Source organism: Eufriesea mexicana, unplaced genomic scaffold, assembly GCF_001483705.2.
Source record: "Eufriesea mexicana isolate 0111107269 unplaced genomic scaffold, ASM148370v2 scaffold474474812, whole genome shotgun sequence".
In the NCBI taxonomy this organism is placed as follows: domain Eukaryota; kingdom Metazoa; phylum Arthropoda; class Insecta; order Hymenoptera; family Apidae; genus Eufriesea; species Eufriesea mexicana.
Window position 1 is genome coordinate 1,192,649 of NW_016907966.1, and position 14,798 is coordinate 1,207,446.

At 30.2% G+C, this 14,798-nt stretch overlaps 1 protein-coding gene and 1 non-coding gene across 2 annotated transcripts in view; both read right to left on the reverse strand.

Annotated features, from left to right (window-relative positions):
• LOC108548897 (uncharacterized) overlaps window positions 1-14,798 on the reverse strand; it is an 87,458-nt gene that overhangs the window by 65,049 nt on the left and 7,611 nt on the right. The window lies entirely within an intron of this gene.
• Window positions 12,071-12,142, reverse strand: TRNAT-CGU (transfer RNA threonine (anticodon CGU)). Its single transcript has one exon. It is a non-coding gene; the product is annotated as a tRNA-Thr (tRNA).

Consider the following 14,798-nt stretch of genomic DNA (forward strand, 5'->3'; position numbering starts at 1 on the left):
TATATAATTATAATAATATAACATTATTATAATGAAATGCCAGAAAAGCTGGGTAAAACTAGTTTCTTATTTAAAAAATTTATTCCAAAACTAGTTTGTCATCCTATTCAAACACTATTATAAAAGACCATTAGCAAAACATTTACGAAATCGAATTATGTGAAACTCAACCGGTTTAAAATAACGGAAATTGGAATATTTAATTGAATGAGTTTAGTAAACAATCGAACGTCGTCAAACATGGTGGAATCCATCTTGAAATATCAGAAGCGTCGCGGCAAAATAATATTTAGAACCGAACGGAAATATTCAATCTAATTTTGGATCTGTTCTCAAAACACTGCAGTATTTTCTAAAATGATTTTACCAATGAAAATACAGGCCATAAATATAGTCTAAATTACGCTAAATAATTCTGCGTTAAATTTAAACGTTAAATTTAGGTTAGGTTATCACAATATAATAAATTTAACAATATGCATTTTTTATTAGCCTGATATAATGAACCTGAGCTTATTTCATCTAAAAATACAGTTAATTTAACGTCTTTCTTGCGTTACATGAGTCTATAATGATTTAAATTTTATTCAAATTTGTTAAAATTGCTTCAAAAAATACAGTAGTACGGTGTACACTCCGGTTTATAAGTATTGAATCACGTTCTAGTGATTTGTAAAAATTATTTATAATTTATAAAAAGATAATGAATCAAAATAAGAATTTGAATCCTATGAAAAAAGTCGAAGATAAATTTGATTCATTCAAAATATAAATTTTAATAGAATAATCACAAATGAACAAGTGTGTACTTATGTATAGGGTGTCCAATTTTAAATTCAATCGATTAAATTATATAAATATTACAAAAAAATATTTCGCATAAAGATTGCACTGTATTAAAATAATAGGTAATGTTTATTTAATCTTACGATGATCTTAAAAATTTATTAAGGTCACTAAAATTTTGTATTATATATTTTTATATATTTTTCTTTTTTTCACATACTCTAGTAGCTGACGTCGAAACGTTTTCAAAACACTAATTTACTAATTATTTAGTACGAGCTGTTTTGAAGATAGGAATTTTCAAAGTTAACACATTGCCGCCATTTTATCGAATAATACTTATCAACAATACGTCAGTTTTAAAAGTTTATCTCTAAAAATATCTATTGCAAAAGACATTGGTTTTGTTTTGAAAATATTTCAACGTCAACAGAAACAATGAAAAATATAAATTCCTATTACAAAATTTACTCATGATTTTCACAGGACCTTTCAAGGTCAGTACAAAGCTAAATAAATATCAACATAATCTATTCTCTTAATATCCTATAATTTTTATTTGAAACAATTTTTTAATATATTTTTCGAGAAATTAAAATATATCTGTTTAAATTGGACACGCGGTATACTTTACGTGCACCTGAATAACTTGTATAACCTATAATTATCAATGATTATACGTTAGAGAATTTAAAAAATATTTTTGAGAAAATCGAGACCTAAAGAACTCCTGAAATTTATTTTATTATTTAATTTAAAGATAACATTGCTTGATTTACCACTTTCAATATCATAAATACACCGTGATAACACTCTTCAATATCGTAAGTACACCGCGTACTTATCGTTGGTATGTAATTAAAAAAAAAAAGAAGTGTCCATGAAACGTTAGCAGTAACACAGAAAAGAATTTTTAATATTAACACGTTCAGAAACGTGCTCCTTACACGCGACTTCCCATCCACGTCGTATGTGTCACTGACGATATACGCCACCATTTGTTTTATACATAAAGGAAAAGTCAACGGTTTGGACGACAAGTTCGACATTTACCGGGAAGAGGTTAAGCGAATATTACTTCATATAACCGTGAAGAAACTCTATTATTGCGATATTTGCATAATTGAACATTCTTGATAACATGCGAAAGATAAAAGGTTCTCGGCTATTCCGAAAACGTTACGATGACATCAGCAGCTGGTCCCCCCTTCGAACGTTGCGAATTCGTCGTCGAAAGGATTGATTGAATATCGACTGAGCGCAAATATTTTAAAACAGCGGGCTTTTTGTAGCGTGAAGTGGGTCGGGTGTGTATACTCTCCGATGCAGGCCGAGACTGATTGATATTAAATATACCATGAAACATCGATGCGTACACGTGTATTTGTGCACGCGGCCGGCGAGAAGCACGTATAAGAATTGCGCAGATGTGATCAGGGCACGACTGTGGCACGATTCGAATCGACGAAGGAAAAGCGGAAAGTGGCGCGAGCGTGCAACACGTAAACGAAACTTTTGTATCGATCGCGGCTAGAAAGTCACGTTGCCCTCGCGTGTCGATACCGATAAGCTTCCCGTCCCTCGCGTCTTATGGAGCGACGTTGTGTCGTAGCCGGCGAGATAAGCGGTTTATCGCGCGTATTGCGATACACACTACGTGCTGTTCGCGCATGCGCAACCGTTTCGAGAGAAAGAAAGCAGAAGGTGTTGCCGCGCTTGGAACTGTGCGCGAGCACGTGACGTAGTCGCGATCTTGTCTAGTTCGGTCGTGCGACGATAACTCGATACACGTGTACGTCGCCGCGTGTTCGTTTCTTTTTATTCCATTTCTCGTTCTTCTCGCTTATTTTTTCCCTCACCTCCTTTTTTCCGTATTTTCAGAATGCTTTCGGATACGCGCGCTCGAGTGAGCGCCTCTGGCGTTATTTACTTGCAATTACCCGTTCAGTCTCGAACCGTTACGGAATTATATGCGGTAACGGGATTCGATTCACTGGAGTAAGACTTGCTTAATTTCCCTCTTGAATAAAGCCTACGAAGGCGAATCTGGGCCACTGGACAGCGGCATCTTTTGGAAGCATCGATAATAGCGTCATGCTTGGATATTTGGTTGTTCGAGATTAGTAAATGAGTCGGGTGTTTCATAAGACGAATGGAATAATACCAGGGATATTTCATTGAAATTGGTTACGTGTTTGTTAGGTTATGTTATATATTAATTACTTTCTGTTGATTTCAGGAGAAACGCTAACATTGTCGTATATTGTGAATTTACTGCCTGAATAAATGTTTCAATCTAATGGACATTGATTAATTTGCAAATACGGAACTGGAAGTTTTGCTGAAGTACTGAAATTTATTGCAAGATTATATACATTTGCGTATCTAGAGAAAGGCAAAAATATGAATATTTGAAAAATTAATTTATTTTTAAATATACTATTTTAAAAATATTTCTATAAAATTTCAGAATGAAAATTCCATAAAATAATAAAGTAATGGTTCTTTAAATCCAATCAGATATACCAGTAATAGTATTGCCAAAATTTCTGCACCGATTTTGCAGAGATTTTATAAAATTACTCTTTTTGAAATCACTTAATCCTTCTCATAAGATTTTTATATTCTTGTTCAACTTTTCATACATATAAAAAAAATTTTTAATGGAAAACACCTACCAAAATTTTAAATAATTCTTGTTTTGTAAGAAATAAATATTTTCAAAATTATCAATAATAAAAGCTAGACTTGTTTCCATTTATATTAAAAAATAGATAAATTATATGAAAATACCATCCTTAGCTTACTTTAGAATACTTTATATAACTTTTGGTTTCAAATACCTCTAATTTTAATTGAATTTGTTATTAATCTAAAATATTATTAAAAATAAAACTATTGAAAAATTATATGAATCTAACAAATATTATAATGGATAATAAAGAATAACATAAAATACTGTATCTAATATGAAAATAGTATAGTAAATCAAAATTCGTAACCCTTTTAGAAATTTAAGATTATATATTATTTTAAAAATTTTAATCACAAATCAATAAATACTCTATTTTAATTTCATTGCAGTTCAGGTATCTCCATCCCCATGAACATTTTGCAAAAATTCCATACCTCTAAACTTTACCACATACAACTGCAAATTAATTCATTTAATGTTAGAAAATGTATGTCAATACAATATACTATTATTCAAGATAATACAATTTTTAAACTTTCTATAATTAAAAATCCTCGATATTTGCATATTAGATAATAATTTTCACTCCAAGATAATTCCATGACATAACCCAAAATAAAATGCAGGAATTTTGTATTAGTTTTATATAATAGATTACTCACAATTATGATTTATTTTAGAACGAAGTAACTCCAACGAAGTGTCTTAAAAATAACGATAAAAAGCATATTTTCCAAGACCATTCATGCATCGTTAAAATGTTAATTTGCAGCGTACGTTGTTCTTTCGTCCGCCATCTTTTCCACCATAAGTGCTAAGGTAATAAATGGGAAATAATAAACGTCTAATAATGTTTAGAAAGCGTGAAACGCTGTTAATAAGTAAATTTTTCAACGTTGAAGCTACAGTTTTCGACAATCACCCAGATAGCATGCGGTAAAACCCAAACTGATAAAGGAACAGTATTACGTAAGATACGAGCTGGAAATCATGGCGGTATTAATTTTGTCTAAAGGTATTTTTCGATTGTATAAGGCGATTAAATAATAAAATAAAGATTGAAGATTTTTCGAGATTGTAACCATTTGATCGATTGTTTAATTAAACACATAAAAAATATAATTTCTTTTATATTTTATAAAATATTGAAATTAATTTTTAGGATCATAGCAAATATTTGATCATATATTGTTTTCATTTTAACTAATAAGTGACTCAAAGGAAAGAAATACATTTTCGAAATTTATTAATTCAAAGAATACTCTTAACTACATTCTTTTAAAGCAATTAATATATAACTTAATATAAATGAATTAAAAAAGTAAAAAAAAGAATTTCATTGATATAAAGATACAAATTTCAATTTAAAAAATCGTGTATAAGAATGAATATGACATGCTTTAACTAAAACAAAAAGTTCACAAAAATAAGAGTATCAAATTGCAATTCATAATAAATAATTTATATTTATAATCTGGACTTATCAATGACTTCTTTAAAATTTGATTTGCTGATAAATTCATGTGAAATCGTTGATAGTAATTCTATAAATTTATTGCGTACAATGATTTCATATGAACATTTATTTCTAACCTACGAATTCAAGAAATAAAATCTACTGTATTGGTCAAATAATCGCAAACGATAATAAAATTTATTTATATAATATATATATAAATATTTGTTTTTTTTTTTTTTTTTGATACCTTCATAATTTGCACTGCAACAAATTTTCTTCTGTGACGATTTATCGATCTATAACTTTTTATAAATCTCTACAATTCTCCGTTGTAATGTGTGACAACATTGACTGTTACATTTCCATTATACTTTCAAAGGGTCCCTATATATATTTTAGGGATTTCAGGTTCAATACTTTATATTTTTACATAGAATCGTATCGCTAAAAATATAAGCCTGTCCAATCGTACAGCGTCGCCAGTGAGAAATCGCAACGTCGTATTGTTCGTCTGTGTCGAATTTATGGTGAACGTTCTCATTCTTCTGTCTCAAGTTTACGCAATAATTTCTGTGTCACAATCGTAGAATGAAATCAAGAATTGTCGTTGAGGAGGATCACTTTCCTACTGGGTTTTCCAAATCATTTATTTTTTATAGCGTAGTCGTCCTAACCTTTCAGAATAAGAAAAGCGTCAATTTGACAAAATTACGACCTAACCTCCTTAACATTTTTAGGACTCACTGCAGTTGACGTTTCATTGCAATACTCATCGGCAACTTCCTCACGTCAATTTCCAAATGTTTTGCACTATTTAAACTAGAAGCACTTTATTCATACACAAACACTAATTCTCCGTGAACTGCACATAACAGGTTATAATTTTTTATTCGTAAAAACCAAATAACGACACATATGTATATTGAATTAGAACTCGTTGTTTTAATACGACATTTTATATTTAACACGTTTTCTATCACCGTTCACGAAGAAATTTAACGATTACAAACTATGCTTGGATTTTAGTCCTTCGAGAATGAAGTTTGTGCACCGTACAGATCCCCGTATGGCATCTTGAATACGTCGCGTCATTTATCTCTGTTGGTGCCACATGTTATTTAGTCGGTTCTTAAATGAAACGGTACTAAATTCCATGATTATAAGCAGTATGAAACTACTAACAGTTTACTCTTTTAAACAAATTAATAGAAAATTTATTAACAAAGAACTTTTAAAAAAAAAAAATTATATCTAAGAGATTATTAGGTAATAAAATTTCAAAACTTCTTGCAGCTATTTTATTTAAAATATTTTATCATAAGGAAGAGAATAAAATTGCAAAGGAAATATGTAATGTATTCAAAACACTGGAAAACACTTATTTTTAAATTTTTTACAAAGTATTGAGTTATTCAGGTATGAAACATTTTAATCTTTTCTTATTAATTTATATTTCAAATTGAATATATGCAGCTGTGAAAAATGTCTCAAAACAATTCGTTAACAGATTATGGTAACGGTGTGACGTAATACATCGTCGGATGTATGAAAAGGAACAAGAAATACGCTGAGGATTTAATAATTTTATGCAATATGACACACGTTGTAATATCAAAGCAGGCGCAGTTCATCACTCTTTGTATATGCAGAACGTAACATATACTACTACACTGTACTCTAGTAATCTTTACTAAATGCAAACCGAGCATCATCTATTTATCGCATCGAAAATTGAAACGTAATCCCTTTATACTTACATAACTGATCCTTCACACAAACTTAGTGTATTACGTATACATGTGTATATAATGCGTGATAACAAATGTATTAATATACATACTGTAATATAAATAACTGACTATTGGTAACGAATTGAGGTTAAGAATAAAAATTGATGGACTAAGTACTTACAAAATATTCATTTTAAAACAAAATTTTGCGAAGAAATACAACTTATTGCGTCATTTACGTATAATAAAAATAAAATCAATAGGAATCAGAAGAAACGAATTAATCAATAAAAATCTAACGAATAGCGTGCAGAAATTTTCCCCTCGCTGAAGAGGTTAACCTCTTTCCAAAACTTCGATTTCCACAAAGCTTTCACAAAACCACTCTATTTACGCAAACCAACTAACCATAAACCGCAAATCCTTCGACCCCCTAGTCCCCTCTTAATCTCTTCAAAAACACTATCACCTCAACAAAAACCAACCCGGCAAAATCTAGCGATTCGCAAAAACATAGTAGCGTATAAGGTCCCTTGTGAAACAGATTATTCTACTTATGTTTGGACAGGTTAATTTAGTAATTCTTTAAATAAATGCAGTGATTCACATATATATTTTCTAGTGTCATCTAATAAATACAATTTTATGATTTTCAGTTACACAGAATTGAGTAATTAAGTAAAATTTCTAACCTACAAAATAGAACAAATACAAATGGACTAAAATCATTTTTTTGAAGTAGATAGAAAATTAAAAACTTCAAATTGACAAAATATCAATCCACGATATACTTAGTGCATAAAAATTATTTCATTTAATTCTATATTAATGAAATGTAACCACATTCCACAAAAATACTATAAAAATACTTTTTGAAAATCAATCAAAATATGTCAAATACAATTTTTTTCTTTTTCAGAAAAGGACGCATGACATCTGCCTGTCGGTATACTTTGGCACGCCATTGTATTACAAGAAACGCATCGAAGGCGCGTGTTCTATTCATCCCTAGAAGAACATTCGATTGGATGGCGACGATTGGTCGCGTAGCAGTGGAACGCCACGTACGTCGCGCGGCGAGTTCCGTAATTGTGGAATATTTTGCAATTCGTGGATTGGAAGGCGCCTTTCTCGAAAGAGCGTCGCTGGCAATGCCGGTCACGTAGGCCCGTAGTTCCGAGGGTGCCCTGAGCACGGCACAGAATACTAGAATACTAGCGGCGGGAATGCACGGCGAATACCCGCAACGCGAGTAACTGCTCGTCCGCGAGCGAATCGTATGCCCCTCACGCTTCGACGCGCCACCGTATGTACCTGTATGTATCTATCTGCTTAAACGTGCCTATGTACCCCTACGTAGTCGGCATAATTTCAGCTTTTTCCACCAGCGGAAGTTAGTGAAAAATTACGAAGCCCTCGTGTAGCCGCGATAAGCAATTTCGCAATTTTTCGCGGCCGTTCGCGATGCGTAGATGTCGCTCGGTGCTATCCATTTCCGCTCGCCGCGATCGTCTTGGTTGGCCGTTCGAATATCCTTGTAGCTCCGTTTTAATGCGTATACGAAGATTGTTTTTAAACATATTACGGGCATTATAAAGTATCGCTACGCAGAGTTTAATTAGTCGGCAGTAGATGAAATTGGTAGCAACGTTGAATCTCGATAGAAATTTATTTTAATTTTAGAAGACATAACCTGTGAATATTCTATGTATGTTTGTTACATTTATTTTGTAACATTCGATATTATTTATTTAACTCTGAAGTGAATTGAATAAAAGTGAGAATGTATGCAAATATTATACATGTTACCAAGCAACTGTAATTAATCTCTGCGATAAAATTATTGGAGGATACAGGAAAGAATGTAATGGGTATAATTGAAAGTATTAAGGAAGGAATTACGGTAAAATAAAATTCAGTTCATAGATAAATTCTAAGATAAATTCTATTTCATCTGTTATAAAATTATTATAAAATTGGAGAAAATTTTGGTATAATGTTTAACCATAAATATATATTGAATTATAAATTGATTTTAACTACGACTAATATTAGAAAAATTCTTCTAGTTTATTTAGAATTTAAATCATAATCCTACTATCTTTAAAAGTATATTAAATTACATAAAATATAGAAATATATTTTTCATATTTATACTTTATCAAGAATTATTAAAAGCCATTGCAAATTCTCTTTTTTAATATTCAGTGGATCACTAAAATTTCATAATCTAGATAAGATATCTAAATTTTTAAACATTACAAACACTGAAACAAAATTTGTTACTAATATGTTGCTCTTTATCATTAAGCTATATCTTTGCATCATAAGCATTTCCTATTGTATATACTAAACCATGTTGTTAAGAACTTTAAAACTATTGTAAAATGAATTAAATAACTTGTAACTTTTTTTATTCTGGGAAATGATTATGAATATCAATATAACAATGTAATTCTTATCATACTTTATACTATGCACAGTACTGTACTAATATTAATAATTCATAATTTTTGATAAATTATTCATTGCTCTTTGTGTCTTACATTATTTCAAAGGAGATATTAATATATTTAATCTATTCTATTGTGCAACATATGTTTTATATAAAATTGTATTACCACACAATTGTTCTTTTTTCGAGTTTAAAAAATATTCTTCTTAATAGTAATTTTCAATAAGTATTAAGGAAGCAGCAGTATAAAATCTTGGAAATTCAAGTTCAAAACTTACATCTGAGTCAATAAAAGGATTTAATTGCAGATAATTTTTTTTTTTTTATTATATAAGCAGAGCAATCACGTCATTTAATTGTTAAAATTTCTGATTTCTCATTAAAAAAGTACACTCTGCTGGTTAATCATACTAATAAATCATTGAAATAAAACAATCATTAAAACGAAAGAAAACTATTTAAATTTAAAAGAAGGAAAAATAAAAATTATTAAAATAATGAAAACTTACAACTCTACCAATCTATGTATCTTTCCATCTTTTTCAAATTAATAAACACGTAACGAGTGCATGTACTTTTCGAGTTCAGATCTCACGAGATACATATGTACCCAAGAAATTCACAAATTCTCAGTAACGAGTAACGAGTAATAAAAAATTGTAAAAACTAATTATAAAATCCTACTTTAAAGTAGGAGAAAATAAGAAGAAAGAAATGAAAAATGGTTTAAAATTTAAAACACTTAATTAAACAACTTAGTTAAATTGCAAACTTCACGGTGAAATAAAAATTTGTAATATCCGAAAGAACGTCTCATGTAATCAAAAAATTTATGAGACATTATATAACTTTAATTATAAGATTTTATTTTCCAGTTCACATGAAGCTATCGCAAAAGGATTTTGATTTTCAGTCGAACGGACCATTACCTCGCCCACGTCGCAAACGATCGCCTAAAGTCTCGTGATCGAGTAAAACCGGTTTGAATGTATCAGTGCCGTAACTATCTACTGGTGAAACTCGGGATTAGCGAATGTGAACCCTGAAATCGTAACATATTTATCGTCTAATTCTATAAAAATTACAAACGAAATTGTATTTATTATCGTTAAAAAATTAAATAAAAATTACTTATTCTTAAAAAAAATAAATATTGCTGTATGTATGCAGTTTGTACTGAAAAAATAAAAATTGTCGAATAAATAAATTTTTAATATTTAAGAATAAATTTTTGATATTAGAGAATATTGAAATGCAATTTGCTTAAATAAAATTAACTGCGAATTTTAAAAAAGTGAATTAAGTTACCGTTTTCTAATATTTTTAATCCTTAATAATATTAATTTTTTTATTCACTTTTAGTTCGTCATAATAATTTTTACCGTAATACCCTTAATTAACCATATTTATATTTTTAATAACGATTTTAACACTTAGCAATAGATGCTTTTCAACCATATTTTTCTCATATTTTATAACACAGCTTACTTAGCCGCATACATCAAGTTTCCATAAATGTGCATCTTCACCAAACTAATTTTTATGAGTCACAATATTCAACTAAAGCTCAAAATGGTTATATTTTAATGAAAAAATTTATCATATCGTTTGCGAGATTGAAAGCATAAAAATGTCTGCATATTTGATTCCATTCAAAGTAATATAAGGTTAATTATCGATGATCGTATATGAGATATAAAAAGGCACACCTAACCTAACCAAACGGAAGCTCTTCTTCGAACGTTCAGTTCTCGTGGGAGCATCATTTAAATCGCTTTACGATTCCACTCGATGCGAGTAGAAAACGAAAGCGATGATGTAAGAAGGCGAGGTTCGACGTGGTCGCGGCTGAAAGTCTCCGCGACGTAATATCACGGTTTTTTACACTTTTTCGAGCGGCCGGAGTTTCATTAAGGAACACGATCCTTCACGATCGAGCGTCTAACGCTGAGAATTAACATTCCGTTCGCTCGTCTCGTGGCTCGTCGGTGTTCCTCATGAAAACGAAGGGAAAAACGTCTCTCCCTACCTCAGACGTCACGAACCTAACCCCCCTGAAATAGCCAGGAGTATCTCGGTATATACGCAAGCGACCTCTGGTTCCCCACTTTACAGACATTTTACGGAAACAGTACGGGCTCTCTTGGTCGGTGTGACTCCTGAATATCGAGAATGCGCAGGTTCGTTCTACGTGAAACGCATTCGCAGCCTCCGACACGCAAGCTGAATTCCGAATCGCGCCGTTTCCAGGCCGATTTCTTATAATTGACGCTGCTCCGTCGAATCCCTTTTTAGACATTCATTAATTCGTCTTCGTGTTTGATGGATAATATTCGAAAGAATCTTGAGGACATTAAAATTTGTTTATGATTAAAAGAGTTAATTGATCGTGAATTTAGAATAGGAAAATGTATTACTTTCTTATTCAAGATTCCATCCGTTTTAAATTTGTGGTTAGTCTATGATAGGTTCACGATTGACATAACCTATTTATTTTTTTTTCGTTAAAATTAGATTTTTTAATTAGAAGCAAATGTATAAGTTGTCTTTTATTTAAGATTTTGTCATTATCAGATTATTTGTTGAAACTAGGATTTAGAGCAGAATTATGGCAAATTCGTAGTTGGATAAACTGACAATTAGTATTGGATTTAGTTACAAAATTTGATACTTTCTTAACGTTTTGTCATTCTAAAATTTTTGTTTTACTACACGATTAGATGTATATACCTATTAATTAATACTAGATTCAGCATAAATAAAAAATCCATTATCACATATCATAAAATAGTTCTATTGAATTACAAAAAATTGGCACTATTATTTTAAATTAAGTTTAATCGCATGGCTCAATACTATTTTTACGTTTATAATTTACATGTATGTGCATTAACTATACAATTTTTCTAAAAAAAAGTATCAAATGTTATAAATAAAAAAAAATTTGCCTCCTGTGAGGTTTGAACTCACGACCCCTGGTTTACGAGACCAGTGCTCTGCCACTGAGCTAAAGAGGCTGATGTTTTTCTCTCTTCTCGCAAAACTGATCAGTTGTGGATTTTCCTTATGTGATTAATATAATTCATATTAAAACAATACAATTACGAATATATATAAATATCAATATAGAAACATTTGTACATCCTAAACTACCAAATTTATAACATCATACATAAATACTAACACTCATATTATTTATACTATATATTGAAAATTGTAGTTCATACAACAGGAAAAAAAGTCAAAAATATAAAATCAAATTTTTTCACATAAAATTTTGTTAACAAAAAAAACAAAATTTAAATATATAGATTATATATAAGTACTTTTATCTAATTTTCAACATTATGTTTGTACTGATAATGTAATGTAAATATTCATAATATATTTATTAATGATAATTACTTATTAATTATTTCAATAATTTTCATTTCCATTAAACAAATATTTAAAATTAAATTAGACTTCTGGGTTAAAGACTTAATGATTAAATTAAATTATTTAATCATTCGAGACTATATATATTTAACATTACTTAAAAAAAGACAAAAATTCTCTTGATATGAGGCAATAATTACAAATTTTTAATCATTCAGTGATTAAATGAACGTTTATCAATATTTACAAGCAAAAATATATACAACAAATAAAAGTAAAAGTAATAAATACTTTTTAAGTTTGTCATACTTCATTTATTTTATATACTTATTTATTATTAAATTCCACTCTCTTCAACTAACTTCACAAACATGATATACAGTCTGATGCATACATGTTTCGACATGAGGAAAATTCATATAAATTCTAAAAACTTCTACAATTTTATTGCGAAGAAAATAAATATATAGCGACTAATTAAAATTAAATATTTTCTCCATGCACAATTTTTTTAATTAAATTGTAATGCAATGAGTATACACCATGTATTTATCACCAATGTAATTAGCCATAAGAAAGGTGCAACAAGAAAGAAATCGAAATTCAGATAACAGATACTTATTAGATAATTCTCCTTTGTAATCGAACACGTAATAATTCTGCAATTTCTCGTATATGTAAGAAACACAATTTATTTGCATGCTCTTGTATAATGAACATTAATTTCTACAGATACTAATTAATTAATCGATCAAACCATGTCACTTTGTTTCACGTAAACAAGACTTATCGACACGAAGTGCACTGCACAACATTCGATCGCGTAAGCATTAAGCGGCACCTATGCACACGACGTTACGAGTACAAGTAACAATTTAAATATCGCTAGAATGATATAACAATTTACGTAACGTATAGTTGCACATCGTAGCAATATCAACCTACATATTAATTAATTACTGAAATCGCGCTTGTACATGCTTCTAAAATAAGACGTAGTTTGACGGGCGAGACACGCGATTAAAAAGTCAACAGCACCGCTGCTGTGAGATTACCGTGGCGACTGAGCAAAAATAACCTGCATACTGCGCTTCGTGATAATGTAAATCAGTGAAATTACGTTCGTTTCGATTACGCTCAAGCTGCTCATATTTGCGTTTCAATTCGTTAACATCGATAAAAAAAAATAGTTTCACTGTCTTGGACGTGGTAATTATATAACGCGCTGTATTCAATTCATTTTTTGGTTATGTTCGATAAGCCATGTGTTTGGCATAATCTATGCAGTGCAATCAAAGAGTGCATGTGCAAAAAGTGTTTGAAAATTGAATAGTTTATAAAATCTTTTCAAATGTAAGGATACATATTTTAATTTTCAGTCTCATTTGGAAAATATATACAGTACTGGACAAAAGTATTGGCACAGCATGGTTTTTGTGGTTCAAGTGCTTATAACTACTAAACAAATTGATTTGAAGGAAAAACTTTTTGACATATTCATTTATTATCTATTCTAGTTTTATTACATAGTAGAAGTAATAAAATAAATACATTGATTCACGAAACAATAACAAAAATGTTTTTATCGAACATTTTATGGGTGGACAAAAGTATTGGCACACATGAATAAAAACGTTTAAAAGTAACTTGAAATTAAGTACTAATATTTAGTTGGTCCTCCTTTCCTTTTAAGAACTTTCTTTAATCGTTTGAGCACTGAATCAACTCAATTTTTTGTGAAATCCGACTCGATTTTATTCCATTCTTGTAAAAGAATATTCTTCCAGTCTGCTGTGCTAGTTATACGATGTTTTCGAATATCTTTTTCCAATTCATTCCAGACATGTTCGATAGGACTTATGTCTGGACTCTGCGGTGGTGTATTTAGGGAATGAGAAGTATTGTAAATGATTCAATGGCGTAAGATGTAAGAGGTGTGCTTTGGATCGCGATCTTGTTGGAAACAGAAATTCCACGGGAGATTTAATTTTTCCGCACTTTTGAATAAATTTTGTTCGAATATATTCAAATATGTGTATTTGTCCATAATATCATCTATAAAAATTAATTCGCCAACCCCGGATACTGCCATAGAACCCCAAACCATAACTCCACCACCTACATGTTTTACACTCGATTGTAAATTTCGTACATCCAATTCAGTATTTGGTTTTCTCCAAATTAATATTCTACCATCGGATTTAAATATGTCAAATTTGCTTTCATCTGAAAAAGGTATGTTGCTCCAAAATGTTGAATCCTTCGTTATAAATTTTTTACCAAATTCAACCCTCA